This window comes from Staurois parvus, unplaced genomic scaffold, assembly GCF_062004578.1.
Source record: "Staurois parvus isolate SC_StPar_1 unplaced genomic scaffold, SC_StPar_1.0 ptg000147l, whole genome shotgun sequence".
NCBI classification, from domain to species: Eukaryota; Metazoa; Chordata; class Amphibia; order Anura; family Ranidae; genus Staurois; species Staurois parvus.
In genome coordinates, this window is record NW_028317943.1 from 10921610 (window position 1) to 10936084 (window position 14475).

The following is a 14475-nucleotide window of genomic DNA, read 5'->3' on the forward strand; positions in this document are numbered from 1 at the left end:
TTCTTCTTCAGAAATGCAACAGTTGCCTTAGATGTGTGTTTTGGATCATTGTCATGTTGGAAAAGTGCACAACAACCAAGGGCACAGAGTGATGGTAGCATCTTCTCTTTCAATATAGAGAAGTACATGTGTGAATTCATTATACCATCAACGAAATACAGCTCCCTAACACCAGCAGCACTCATGCAGTCCTACAGAAGGACACTGCCACCACCATGTTTCACTGTAGGCACCATGCATTTTTCTTTGTACTCCTCACCTTTGTGACACCATACAATTTTGAAAGCCATCAGTTCCAAAAACATTTATCTTGGTCTCATCACTCGAGAGTACAGAGTCCCAGGAGCCTTCTTTTTCAACATGGGCCCTGGCAAATTCTAGGCAGGCTTTTTTGTACATGGGCTTTAGGAGAGGCTTCCTTTGTGGACGATACCCACGCATGCCATTCCATTGCAATGTATGCCGTATTATATCACTGTAAACAATCACGCCAGTATGACTTTTTACTTCTTTAGCTAACTGCAGTGAACTTGCATGGCAATTTTCTTCAACCGTTCTCATCAGAAGATGCTCCTGTCAAGGTGTTACCTTCTGTGGACGGCCTGGACCTCTGTGAGATGGTTGCAGTTCCATCTTTGTTAAATTTTTGTATCACTTTGGCTACAGTATTCTGACTGATAAGTAAAGCTTTGCTGGTCTTCTTGTAGCCTTCACCTTTCTTGTGTAAATAAATTATTGTCTTTCCCAGGCCTTGTGACATTTCTCTTCCATGTGGGGGCCATTGCTGACAGCATGAAATGGGAAGGGGTTTTCTTTGGTGGGCAATGCACTTTTATAATCAACTGTCTGCTGGACACCTGTTTATTGAATAATTATACTCACCTGTAGTTGAATTCTTGTTAACCACTTGCCAGCGGGCACTTTTACCCTCTTCGTGCCCAGGCCAATTTTCAGCTTTCAGGGCTCTCACATTTTGAATGACAATTGCGTGGTCATGCAACATTGTACCCATATGAATTTTTAAAAAAAATTTTCACACAAATAGAGCTTTCTTTTGGTGGTATTTAATTGCCACTGGGTGTTTTATTTTTTGCACAATAAACAAAAAAAGAGCACAAAAATGTTTTTCTTTGTTTCTATTATAACATTTCGCAAACAGGTAATTTTTTCCTTCACTGATGTGCGTTGATGAGGCTGCACTGATAAGCAGCACTGATGGGCACTGATAGGCAACACTGATGGGCACTGAGGTGGCACGGATAGGCAGCACTGATGGACACTGATAGGCTGCACTAATGAGAAGGCACTGATGGGAATTGATGAGGAGGCACTGATGATGCTTCACTGATATGCAGCATTGATGTGCACTGATAGGTGGCAATGATGGGCACTGATGGGCAACACTGATGGGTGGTGCTGACTGACAGCACTGACTGGCGGCACTGACTGACAGCACTGACTGGCACCACTGCTGGCGGTACTGCTGGGTGTCACTGCTGAGCAGCATTGATGGGTGTCACTGCTAAGCACTGCTGAGTGGCGCTGCTGGGGACTGGAGGATGGCACTGCTGGGTGACACTGCTGGGCACTGATCATCAGGACACTGATCATCAGTGTCCTGATGATCAGTGCAGATGTCCTGTGTGACATTTGCTGGTTATCGGCAGTACTTTCCTCATGCTGTGACAGTGTGAGGAAAGTGCTGCCGATAACCGGCAACTGTATTTACTTGGTGATCTGCTGTGTCATTGGACACAGCTGATCACGTGGTAAAAAAACGCTGTGATTGGCCTTTTACCTCATGATGTCATCAGCTGTGTCTGTAGGACACAGCGATCATAGACAGCTCTGTGTGCGCACCACTGGGGGCATGCGGGAGGGCACGTTCTGGGAGGACGCCATATGCTTGACTGTAGGCAGGACACACTTGTCTTTGTACTCCTCACCTGGTTGCCGCCACACACGCTTGACACCATCTCAACCAAATAAGTTTATCTTGGTCCCATCAGACCACAGGACATGGTTCCAGTAATCCATGTCCTTAGTCTGCTTGTGCTCAGCAAACTGTTTGCAGGCTTTCTTGTGCATCATCTTTAGAAGAGGCTTCCTTCTGGAACGACAGCCATGCAGACCAATATGATGCAGTGTGCGGAGTATGGTCTGAGCACTGACAGGCTGACCCCCTCACCCCTTCAACCTCTGCAGCAATGCTGGCAGCACTCATACGTCTATTTCCCAAAGACAACATCTGGATATGACGCTGAGCACGTGCACTCAACTTCTTTGGGCGACCATGGCGAGTCCTGTTCTGGGTGGAACCTGTCCTGTTAAACCGCTGTATGGTCTTGGCCACCATGGTGCAGCTCAGTTTTTTTCAGATCCTCAAAGAGTTCTTTGCCATGAGTTGCCATGTTGACTTTCCAGTGACCAGTATGAGAGAGTGAGAGCGAGAGCACCAAATTTAACATAGCTGCTACCCATTCACACCTGAGACCTTGTAACACTAACGAGTCACATGACACCAAGGAGAGAAAATGGCTAATTGGGCCCAATTTGGACATATTCACTTAGGGGTGTACTCACTTTTGTTGCCAGCGGTTTCGACATTAACCTCCTTGGCGGTATTCCCGAGTGTAGCTCGGGGTAACATTTCAGTACCAAGAGCGGTAACCCCGAGCTACACTCGGGAATACCATGCGGCACTGCTCCAGCATTTGTTCTTCACTTACCTTACCCAGCGCTCCCACAATGTGTCCCCTGCAGCGTCCCCGGCCATCTCCTCCGGCCGATGCCGGCATCCGGCTTCTGTGTCCTGTCCCTGTGACGTCGGGACGCACGGGCGCCGCCACCGGCGGCGGGAAATTTAAAAATTTTAAAAAATTTCATTTTTTTTTTTTTACATTTTATATAGTAAAACATTGCTGTCTCAACCAATTTCACATACATTTTGTCCCTACTGCTTTGTTCTGCGCCCTGCCTGCATTTTGTCTGTTCTTTCTGCCTGGAAACTGAGAAACGTCCATGGCGTCCAAAAAGTGTCCCTTTAGGTCAAAAGCAGGTTTAGATCAGCTAGAGAACAGCGATAGTAAATCAGAACCACTTGCAGAATTGAGTGATAATGATTTCTGGGGAAATTCGTCATCAGACACTGAAAACGATTTTGCGACTTTGCTCAGCAATGTGCGAACTTATTATGGCGCTATATTTCACATTTCAGTGTTTTTGGTTTGATTATATTATTGAATTAAATTTATTATTATTATATTATTATTTTTTATGATTATTTATTAAATTATAATTTATGATTTCGTGTTTCAAATTTTATCATACCCGGGATGTTTAATAGACTCTTCTTCGGACAGATTTCAGTGAGTTATTCCTAAATATTACAGGCCTACAATAAAAAAACTACATATTTCCATGTAAAATAATGGTACCGCTTTCAGCACCAAAAATCTGAAATAATCAGACCGCCAGGGAGGTTAAAGACTGTGTGTTGTTATTTTGAGGGGACAGCAAATTTACACTGTTATACAAGCTGTACACTCACTACTTTACATTGTAGCAAAATGTCATTTCTTCAGTGTTGTCACATGAAAAGTTAAAATAAATTATTTACAAAAATGTGAAGGGTGCACTCACTTCTGTGAGATACTGTATATATATACAGTGCATCCAGAAAGTATGCACAGCGCTTAACGTTTGCCACATTTTGTTATGTTACAGCCTTATTCCAAAATTGATTCATTTTATTTTTTTCCTCAACATTCTACAAACAATACCCCATAATGACAATGTGAAAGAAGTTCATTATGAAATCTTTGCAATTTATTAAAAATAAAAAGACAAAAAAACCCCAAAAAACAGTATTCACAGCCTTTGCCATGACACTCAAAATTGAGCTCTGGCGCATCCTGTTCCCACTGATCATCTTTGAGATGTTCCCCCAACTTGATTGGAGTCCAACTGTGGGAAATTCAGTTGACTGGACATGATTAAGAAAGGCATAAACCTGTCTATATAAGGTCCCACAGTTAACAGTGCATGTCAGAGCACAAACCAAGCCATGAAGTCCAAGGAATTATCCGTAGACCTCCAAGACAGGATTGTATCAAGGCACAGATCTGGGGAAGGGTACAGAACAATTTCTGCAGCATTGAGCACAGTGGCCTCCATCATCCATAAATGGAAGAAGTTTGGAACCACCAGGAATCTTCCTAGAGCGGGCCACCCTGCCAAAATGAGCAATTGAGGGAGAAGGGCCTTAGCCAGCGAGATAACCAAGCTCCCGTTGGTCACTCTTAAAGAGATCCAGTGTTTTTTTGTGAAGAGAGGAGAACCTCCCAGAAGAACAACCATCTCTGCAGCACTCCACCAATCAGGCCCGTATGGTAGAGTGGCCAGACGGAAGCCATTCCTCAGTAAAAAGCAAATGGCATCCAGCCTGGAGTTTGCCAAAAGGCACCTGAAGGACTCTCAGACCATGAGAAACAAAACTCTCTGGTCTGATGAAACAAAGATTGAACTCTTTGGCCTGAATGCCAAGCGTCATGTCTGAAGAAAACCAGGCACCACTCACCACCTGGCCAATACAATTCCTATAGTGAAACATGGTGGTGGCAGCATCATGCTTTGGGGATATTTTTCAGTGGCAGGAACTGAGAAACTAGTCAGGATTGAAGGAAAGATGAATGCAGCAATGTACAGAGACATCCTTGATGAGAACCTGTTCCAGAGTGCCCTGGACCTTAGACTGGGGTGACTGTTCATCTTTCAGCAGGACAATGACCCTAAGCACACAGCCCACATAATAAAGGAGTGGCTACAGGCCAACTCTGTGAATGTCCTGGAGTGGCCCAGTCAGAGCCCAGACTTGAACCCGAATGAACATCTCTGCAGAGATCTGAAAATGGCTGTGCACCGACGCTCCCCATCCAACCTGATGGAACTTGAGAGGTACTGCAAAGAAGAATGGGAGAATATGTCCAAAAATAGGTGTGCCAAGCTTGTAGCATCATACTCAAAACGACTTGAGGCTGTAATTGGTGCTAAAGATGCTTCAACAAAGTATTGAGCAAAGGCTGGGAATACTTATCTTCATGTGTTTTTTTTTCGTTTTTTATTTTTAATAAATTGCAAAGATTTCAAAATGAACTTATTTTATGTTGTCATTATAAGGGTATTGTTTGTAGAATGTTGAGGAAAAATCCATCAATCCATTTTGGGCATAACAAAATATGGCAAAAGTTAAGTGCTGTGAATACTTTCTGGATGCAATATATATATATATATATATATATATATATATACTTTTACATATTATTTGTAGAATATTTTGTTCATTTATTTTACATTCATATAAATTCTGCAACTGCTGATCTTATTTCTACTCTGCATATTACGTAAGCAAGAATGTGAAGCTCTAGAGTCCTTTCATTCACTGCTCTAAAATGTGCTTTAGAGGCACCTGACAAAAAGGAATCTCAATGTGAATGTCTTCTTTAAAGGTCATCTCTCAATGTCCCAGTTAAGGACTCAGCTACTCATTTTAATTGTTGGCAGAACACTAACCCTTGTTACACATGCTTAATTTTCAGTATAGTTATCCAAGTCAAGGCAATTGTCAACAAAGGGTTACATCTCGTGCTTACTAACAAATATAATCTCACATGTATTCTTCATGCAAACAATGAGGGGTATGGCTCTATTCAGCCAATCACAGGGAAGTCTAGTGCAGCTGGTGGAATGAATTGAACTCTCTTGAACATTGTTGTAAGACGTGGTAGGAAACATTAAACAGTTCAAGATAACCTTGCTCCTTGCTGCTTCTACAGGTGCAGTATAGTTTTCCTTTTATATTACAGTTTTTAATATAATTTTAGCATTCTTAGAGCTTAGTTTGGAATGTAATAGAATCTTTTGTGTGTTATGTGCTGTGAATATCTTTTTTACAAAATGCACGTGGTGTTAAACGGAAGCTACATGTATATACTGTATGCACACACAAATAACTGTCAGCTCAAAATATTTTGTAGGTGAAATATAAGGAGACAACACACTTCATACTTGAAACTTGAATTATTTTCATTAGTTTATTTTAGGATACACGTATGCTATGTTTTTGTAATTATTTGCAGTTCTGTAGCAATGTTATTTTTAACTGGGACTGTGTGGATTGTATAAATGTATGCAGTCCTAAGCAATACCATGTTGATGTAGAATCATTTAAATGATTACCAGGGGTATGGGGCAACTCAGAAAAATGAAGTGGATGCTCAGTAGTATTACTCTTCCCACAACAGTGCCTTGCTTGCTTTGAACCCTATTTACCACTTAATCTCTCAGAAAAAAAAACCTTAATGAACAGAATTTATTAAAGCACTTACCACACTTTTCTGGCTGTAGGGTCCCTTTAAAACAACCTGTGCCTAATTCAGGAAAGCCTTGTGATAGTTTAATTAAGGTTTCTGGCATCTGCAATAGATTCAGGTAATTCTTGTTACCACCACTTGAAAGCGAAGCTCCACCCAATAGGAGAAGTTCCTCTTTAAGCCTTTGTCCCTCGCTCCCCATTAAGGATTGTCACCTTTGGGGAGCAGGGGGGAGGGGGTGCGCAAATTTTTTACAGGTACCCACTCCCTCTTCCGCTGCGATCGCCTAGGCAATTGGAATCAGAAGTTGTCCTCCCCCCTCCCTCCCCGTAGTCTTCTGTGACACGTGACTGGTCTCAGAAGGCGACGGGGCCATTCACAAAGCGCAGCGCGTCTCACGCATGCGCAGTGGGCACCCGGCTTTGAAGCTGCAAGCTGTCACAGCCGGGTGCCCACACTGAAGATGCCAGGGAGAGAAGATGGTTGGTGAAACCTGCCCATGGTGAGGACACTGCTGGACTGAGGTACAGGTAAGAGTCTGTATTTTAAAAGTCAGAAGCTACAGTTTTTGTAGCTGCTGACTTTTTTTTCAGGTGAAACTACGCTTTAAGAACCATGACAGCGACAGATTCAAAGTGAATTACCATAAAGTGGCAGATTAAGAATCCTATGGAAATTAGGATCAGCTCTGATCTGGTGTAATGAGAGACTCCAATGCTCAGAGTATGAGCTGGGAAGTGGTCACGATTATAATTGTTCCCATAGGACATGTGGATTTCTAGAAATCCAGAAGCCTCTGGAATCCTAGCAACTGGTGACTTATCTCCAGCCCCATTCAGCTGCCAGCAGGCAGATTCCCCAGAAGATAGATGAATGTAAACAAAGGGACATACATGCTGGCTAATGTCAGCACCTGACTATGGCAATGGACATATTTGGACAATGAGAGGAATCTCCCAGCAGGTAGTTGAATGAGTCGTTAGTCGTGATGCTGTCTGCTACATACCAGCAATGTAGCTGTACTCTGACAGTAGAAGGAGCCTAATGGGGAATTCTTAGAGACGAGTTCCCGATCATATGATTAACAACAGACGGCAATGTGTGAATTCCATAGCCACTAATAGGTCCAATGATGGCTATGGAACTAGTTAGCCACCAATGCTATAGGAGCACTCTGACAGTGAAAGGAGTCTGATATGAGATTCTGGAAGAATAACTACCCATCAGGTCTGCCTGCTTTGAGGTTGATAATGGATGGCAGTGGGCAAATTTCATAACCACTACTCCAATAGTGGCTATGGAATCCTCTCACTATTTTCCACTTTCTATCACAAGGAAAGTGAACCTATAGGAAACTAGCCTTAGAGTTCCCATTTTGGCTCTGTCCACCCCACAAAAAAAATTCTCAACTGTTGTGCCTATGTGATGGGTGCAGCGGCTGGGGAGGGAGATTAGTAATGCGGAGCCTGTGATTTTGTCATGCTTAGAGTCAGTTAGCTGCACTAAGGACAGAGTGCCTGGTAGTATGAACACTCCGATATCAGTGCCAGCCACCTCCTACGGCAAATATATGTACATGTTCCCAAAAGGTGCATGAATCTATCACAAAACACTGACATTATGAATCAGATGTGTGTAAATTCTAAAGAATGTCTACAAAACTATTTATGGATTCCATTGATTCCTTTCTTTTCTATACTCGCCTGATGTATGTCCTGGCTGCTTGTGCTTGCATGTGTCCCAGCTGATTCCATACACACATAATACTGTATAACCTACTCCTCTGTTTAATATAGAGCAGATACTGTATGTGAAATGTCTGCTATCATTAACTTAGAGAGAAATTCCAGGAAGGAATATCTCATATTTGTGATAGGTTAGTATAAATTACCTACCTTTGTTCCTCAGGAGATCAGATGCTGCAGAAACCTGGCTCTGCCACTGTGCTAATTGTTCCAGCATTTTGATTGAAGTTATCAGACCCTTAAAAGTACATGGCAATGTTCTAAATTGCTTCAGAGCAGAGTGCAAGGACCAGAAGTGTACAAGAATTAAGAATGAACAAGGAAGCCAAGTTTACGTAGCTCTGATCTGCTGAAGTAAGCCACAGATGAAAGTATAATTTGCTACTTACATCTTACAAATCTAGAACAGCCTTCCTGGAGTCCTGAAGACACTTGTTCCCAGTAGTACCAGACTAGATCCTCAGACAACGGCCCCTCAGTCAGCTTCAGAAACTTTTAGTAGCTCCAGAGTCTCCAACTGCCCAACTGGGGCTTCCACATGGCATGCACATGGCAGAAGTGTCCAGGGAGGGTGAGTAGCCCTCCCCTAAACTGTGATCTTCCTCTCTGGAAAATACCCTGTTGCTCTAGGTTCCAAGGTATTTATGCATTCTTCCAGAATCCTCTGGGCCAAGACTTCCAGGGATTGCTTAGGGTTACATAAATATTAAGCTGCTGATTAGAGTCTTCCTGCCTCTATTACCCAGAGCTCCTCCAGGTTAAAGGGGGGGAGCAAACAATCACGCAACCTCTGGAACACAGACCAGACCAAAACAATCAATTGATTATAGTGGGCCCAAAGCTAAAATTACCTATCCTAACACTATCCAAATTCTACTACCCAGACAAAGTCCAGCTCCACTGGATATGGTGAGCCCAAAACTAAGTTTGCCTAACAGGACAAACTAGCTCCATTGACTACAATGAACCTAAATGTAATCTGCTTATCCTAGAACCTATCTAGGATGTTGCTACATGTATATACACAATACATGAAACACACATTTATATTTTTCCTCACAATAATATGCAGACCAATCTGTCCAACAAAAGTGACAGAGAAAGGCAATGGGATACACTCCTAAATGAGAGAAAAAAATAGGTTAGCCATATCCCAATGACATCAGCCTTCACAAAGCTTTTATTATTCTAGGACAAGATCTCAGAAGAGTCTGCCCAGACCAAGCTGGACTTATGATTTCTGTAATTAACCCCCTTTTGGGTGAAACCAGGGGCGGACTGACAACTCATAGGGCCCCGGGCAATAGGGGATCATGGGGCCCCTGTGTCCTTGCCCAAACTCAAAAAAGTCTATGAAAAAGGTACCAGGGGCATCTCATGGGGCCCCCTACTGACCCAGAGTCCAAATGATCAGTCCACCCCTGGGTGAAACATGTCGGAGTAAGATTTGGTCTGGGTGGATTCTAATGTGATCTAGTGAAATAATAAGCCTTGTGAAGGCTGGTATCATTGGAGTGTGGCTGACTTGTTTGTTCATTCTATATGTGAGGGCCTGAGTTTCCAAATGGTCAGTCTGCCCCTGGGTGAAACATGTCGGAGTAAGATTTGGTCTTGGTGGATTCTTCTGTGACCTAGTGTAATAATTAATATATAGGAACATTGACATGCTCCATCGGCAGGTAACTGAAACTAAAGAAATGAGCAGATTGCAGGCTTTATATGGCAGTTCTTTTTGATACTTCCTTAAAGTGACCATGTCAGCACAGGGTCACTTGTATGTAGAACATACCTGATACCTGATTACCCTTTCTGATGGCCCATTTCTTGAAAAACCACTGCATTACTTCTTGCTCATTATCTTTTACAAGTATTAGAGGTCAAATGCATTGAATGGCAACCTAGGGGTCTGCAAGAAAAGCCACAGCAAGTTGCAGGAGGAGCAGGTATTCACACAATCAGATATGTGTGAATATTTGGAGCAGTCAGGAAAGAGGTGAAAGAGTAGTTTTTCACAAAAAAAAAAAACAGTATATGGTAAAAAAAAAATTGCTTGCAGCATCTTTGATGCAGTTTCATCCAAACAAACATTACCTAGAGTTAAATGGTAACACACCAGCTGGTAGATGGGAATTTTCAACACAGATTTGTAGAGCAGGTGATGTTCTTTCTAGTGGAAGCCATCCAATCAATTCCACAACCTGGAAAAGGTACCACCCTCCTTGCCATGCATACTGAACTCCACTGTCAGTGGATGGAACTAGATGTGTGCAGTTAATTTAGTTCTGAATCAAAATTTGGATGAAATTTTCATTACTCAGAGATTTGGATGTATCCGAATTACAATAGTAACAAATTAAATGACTCCACAATAACAAAACCAAATTTCATCCGAAATAACAAATTATCTGAATTTGAATCAAATTCAAATCTAATTCAAAACAAATTAAAAACTTAAATCAAATTTGAAAAAACTAATTTGAAGTGGAAACATACTACTGACTATTGCTGATTTCCTTCAAAGACTGTGTATTACAGCCATCTTCCGAAATTTGAATAAAAAACAAATATAGTCGTCTTCTAAAATTCGAACTTAGAATAGAATAAAATAGAATAAAAAATTGAGTGAAAAGTAATAGAAAATAATATAATAGAAAATAAAAGAATAGAATATAAAATAAAATAATACAATAGAAAAAATAGAACAAAATAGAAAGAATATAGCCGTCTTCTGAAATTGGAATTTCAAATAGAATAGAACCAACAATTCTTCACAATGAATTCACTTTGATTCAATATTTTCTAATTGAATTAGATTAGAATACTTTGAATTCATTTGAAATTCAAACTTCAAAAAGAATAGAATAGAATAGAATATAGCCATCTTCCAAAATTCGAATTTCAAAAAGAATAGAATAAAATAGAAAAGAATAGAAGTGAATATAAAAGAATAGGAATATAATAAAATACAATAGAAAATAATAGAAAGAATATAGCTGTATTCCAAAACTGAAATTTTGAAATTCAAATTTCAAAAAGAATATAATATTATTAAATATAATGAATATAGCTGTCTTCCAAAATTCACATTTTGCATAGAATAGAACCAACATTCTTCACAAAGAATTCAGATGGATTTGATATTTTCAATTCAAACTTGATTTGAATACTTCAAAACCATTAAACAAATTAAAATCCGGTTGAAAACAAATAAATAAAATGAAACAAAACAAAACTAAATTACCAGAATTCTGTTACAAATACAACAAAAAAAAATTAGGTACTGACCGAATCGATCCGATCTGTTCTGTTCATGTCTAGGTTGAACAGAGGGAGACAAGCCAATAGTGAATGAACACAGAAGCAACGTGTATTACCTCCAGGTCTGGCTTTCACTTTCCTGGCTGCTGTGGCTGGGGAAGATAATAAAGGAACACAATTTGTGCTCCATTAGTTTCAGTGGAAGGCAGAGGAGACATTAGGGGTTTAATAGATCCCTGATGTCTCCGTAAAGAACCTGTCACAAATGCTATCACATAGGGGCTATCTACATTCTCCACCAAAAGGAACATTTAGTCTTCTCAGTATAGAAAGTACCACAATCACGTGTTCTGCAATCCACAAACTGCATAGGGAATACGCTGGCATTAGGTAAAATAATCCACTGGTGGTCATTAAATAATTGCACAAAACTACTAGACCCACATTTAAAAGTCCCTTTCTGTTTACAGGGATCTTCTTGCTGATCCCCCAAGTAATGGCTTTTTTCCAATTTTTCCCTAATGGAAGTAATTCTCCTAAACATTATCTCAGCAGTATCCCTAATAAACTCATTAACTTTTACATCAGGACAAATTCTCCCCAGACCTCCACACCATAATAATCCACCTTCTTCATGCAGCCAAGAATAATATTACTGGCCTATGGAAAAATATAGACTCCCCCACTCTAACTAAAGTGGTGACCACTCTGAACTTTCAGTGCGATATGGAAAGGAGATTTTCCCTGTCCCATTCCTCATATCACAAATTCTACAGAGCATGGCACTTATGGGCACTGCATCCAAAATATTTAATTAAAGTTTAATGGCATTTAAATTTTTAAAGAACAATATCCAGTACTGTGTTATAAGTTACTAATTTGATTGGTTTTCTCTACTCGTTAACACTATGAGTTGTAACTGCTGTTTCCTCCCCTACCTCCCCCCCCCCCCTACTCATCCTCCTCTCCCCCCTCCTCCCTACACCATACCCCTCCCCCCCTTTCCTCTGGGGTTTATATAGGAATAATTACTGCCATGCCTGTACACCTTTTTTACTTGTATATATGTATCTGCATACTTTATTGTGAACCTGAGGATGTCCTGGTTCGGTGTTTTCCATGTTTAATCAAAACAATAAAAAAGAGTTGAATATAACTTTTACATCAGTACGCAATAGATACTCAATACTACTGATAATGTTATGAATCTATTTATAATGATGAGTGTAGAGGATTTTTACTTTTACTCTATTTATTTTTTTAAGTGTTTTTTCACATTGCATTATACAGTGGGCAATGTCATGGTTTTTGTTTCTCATTATTGTAAGCTTTTTCAAACCTTTTTTTCACTATATCCACATTCGATTAGCCACTTTTGTACCAAATCACCTCATCCTCATCCGAACAGTTTTGCTTAAAGGATAAGTTTACCTTTGGAACATGTTACATGTTCCACCCATGTTAGTGTGCAACATGTAACATATTCCAGCATCTGTAGCCTCTCTCCCCCCCTTCTCCCTGTGATAGTGGGCAGGGATCCTCTTGTACCCACTGATCATGGGTACAATGCTCTGCAGATCCCTTAGAAAAAAATAATAAATGCACATTTTTTTTACCTCCAAAAAATGGTAATTTATTATTTTTTGTTTTTCAAAATTTGAATGTATCCTTTCAGGCTTAGATATTGAATATATAGGGGTTGATTTACTAAAGACAAATAGACTGTGCACTTTGCAAGTGCAGCTACACTTACTTTCCCCATAGGTTAATGAATGTGGTGAAGCTTCGGTTGTAAAAAATACACAATCAGGTGCAAGGGAAAAACAGCATTTTTGCTTGCACATGATTGGAAGATGATAATCATCAGCAAAACTTCACCACATTCACTAAATTCTGGGGAAAATTAGTGCAACTGCTCTTGCAAAGAGCACAGTCTATTTGCTTTTAGAAAAACAACCTCGTGTCTTTTTTCAATGGCTGAAAGCTAGTAATATGTGGTCTTAGGCTTCATGTACACGAGCAGCTCCTAGGCTTGAGTTTAGGAGCTTTTGGCATTTTTTTGCCAAAGCTCCTAAACTCAACTCCATAAAAGCCTGTGTCCATGTACACATAGGCTTTTAGCAGAGTATAGAAGCTGCCGCCTTTAGGTGAGGTTAAACCTCCCTCTCCTGAACGCAGAAGAATCGAGTTCAAAATAGGAAAGTTTTGACCGCCAACCATGGGAAAATGCAAAACGCGGCAAGAACGCAGTACCGTGGTTGCTGTGGTTTTGCCGTAATTTGCATTTTGCCGTGGCTGGCGGTCAGGGTAGGCACGTGTACATGAAGCCTTAGATTTACTTACACTAATTTACTAACTTTTTCTGTTGTATTGCCCACACCAGAGATAACAGGTCTTCTAGGTGAACATTGTAATTTGTCATTCATTTGTATGCATGGGTAGTATGATTTGTTTTGGTGGGAAATGCAGTTAGATTATTTAATTTTGTACCAATCAATATTTTTGATTATATTGGTACACATTATTTTGTATTCTTGATTATCCATAACCCCAACATTCCCTCTCTTATTAGAAGGCTTTGTTACTATAATATGGTTAACTTGCCATTGAATTAAAGATTAAAATTGTTTTTTTGTCAAATTATATACATTACATAAACCAGATTTCAGAAGTCATCTGTCTAAAAAAAGCACAAATACTCTTCTTTGTTTTTATTGATGGAAAAAAAATTCCTTTTAAATATATATTACAGTATCTTTTACTTTGTAAACCCTCAAACTCCTCATCCCCTTAGGCTACATTTGCATTAGAGTTTTGCAACGGTGTGAACAGCTACTTATACACTTCAATGACAGATTGTTGGTGGCTGCAACTATTAGTGGCTGCGGTGATCAATGATGGATCCACACAAAGCCACTCATAACTGTTGAAAACAGCAGCAGCAGGAATCAGCAGATTCATGCCCCTGCCATTTCCTTCCATCCATAATGCTACTAGTTTCTCATCCCTATTTCCTTCTCTCTTCTATGGCTAGATAAAGTGTTATTGAGATACTGAAATGGAACAAAACCCCGTAAGGGCCTGCTATGTATTTTGGCTTT

The 14475-nt window shown here is 40.4% G+C and overlaps 1 protein-coding gene across 2 annotated transcripts in view; it reads left to right on the forward strand.

Annotated features, from left to right (window-relative positions):
• The window catches only part of SLC16A7 (solute carrier family 16 member 7), a 109617-nt gene that overhangs the window by 16402 nt on the left and 78740 nt on the right, over window positions 1–14475 (forward strand). Inside the window, exon 1 of one of the 2 annotated variants that reach the window (XM_089674031.1) lies at window positions 5682–5834. The exons of the other annotated variant lie outside the window; for it this stretch is intronic. The gene's annotated coding sequence lies outside the window, so the exon portion shown is untranslated. Of the gene's footprint in view, window positions 1–5681; window positions 5835–14475 lie in introns of those variants that run through there. 2 annotated transcript variants of the gene reach the window in all.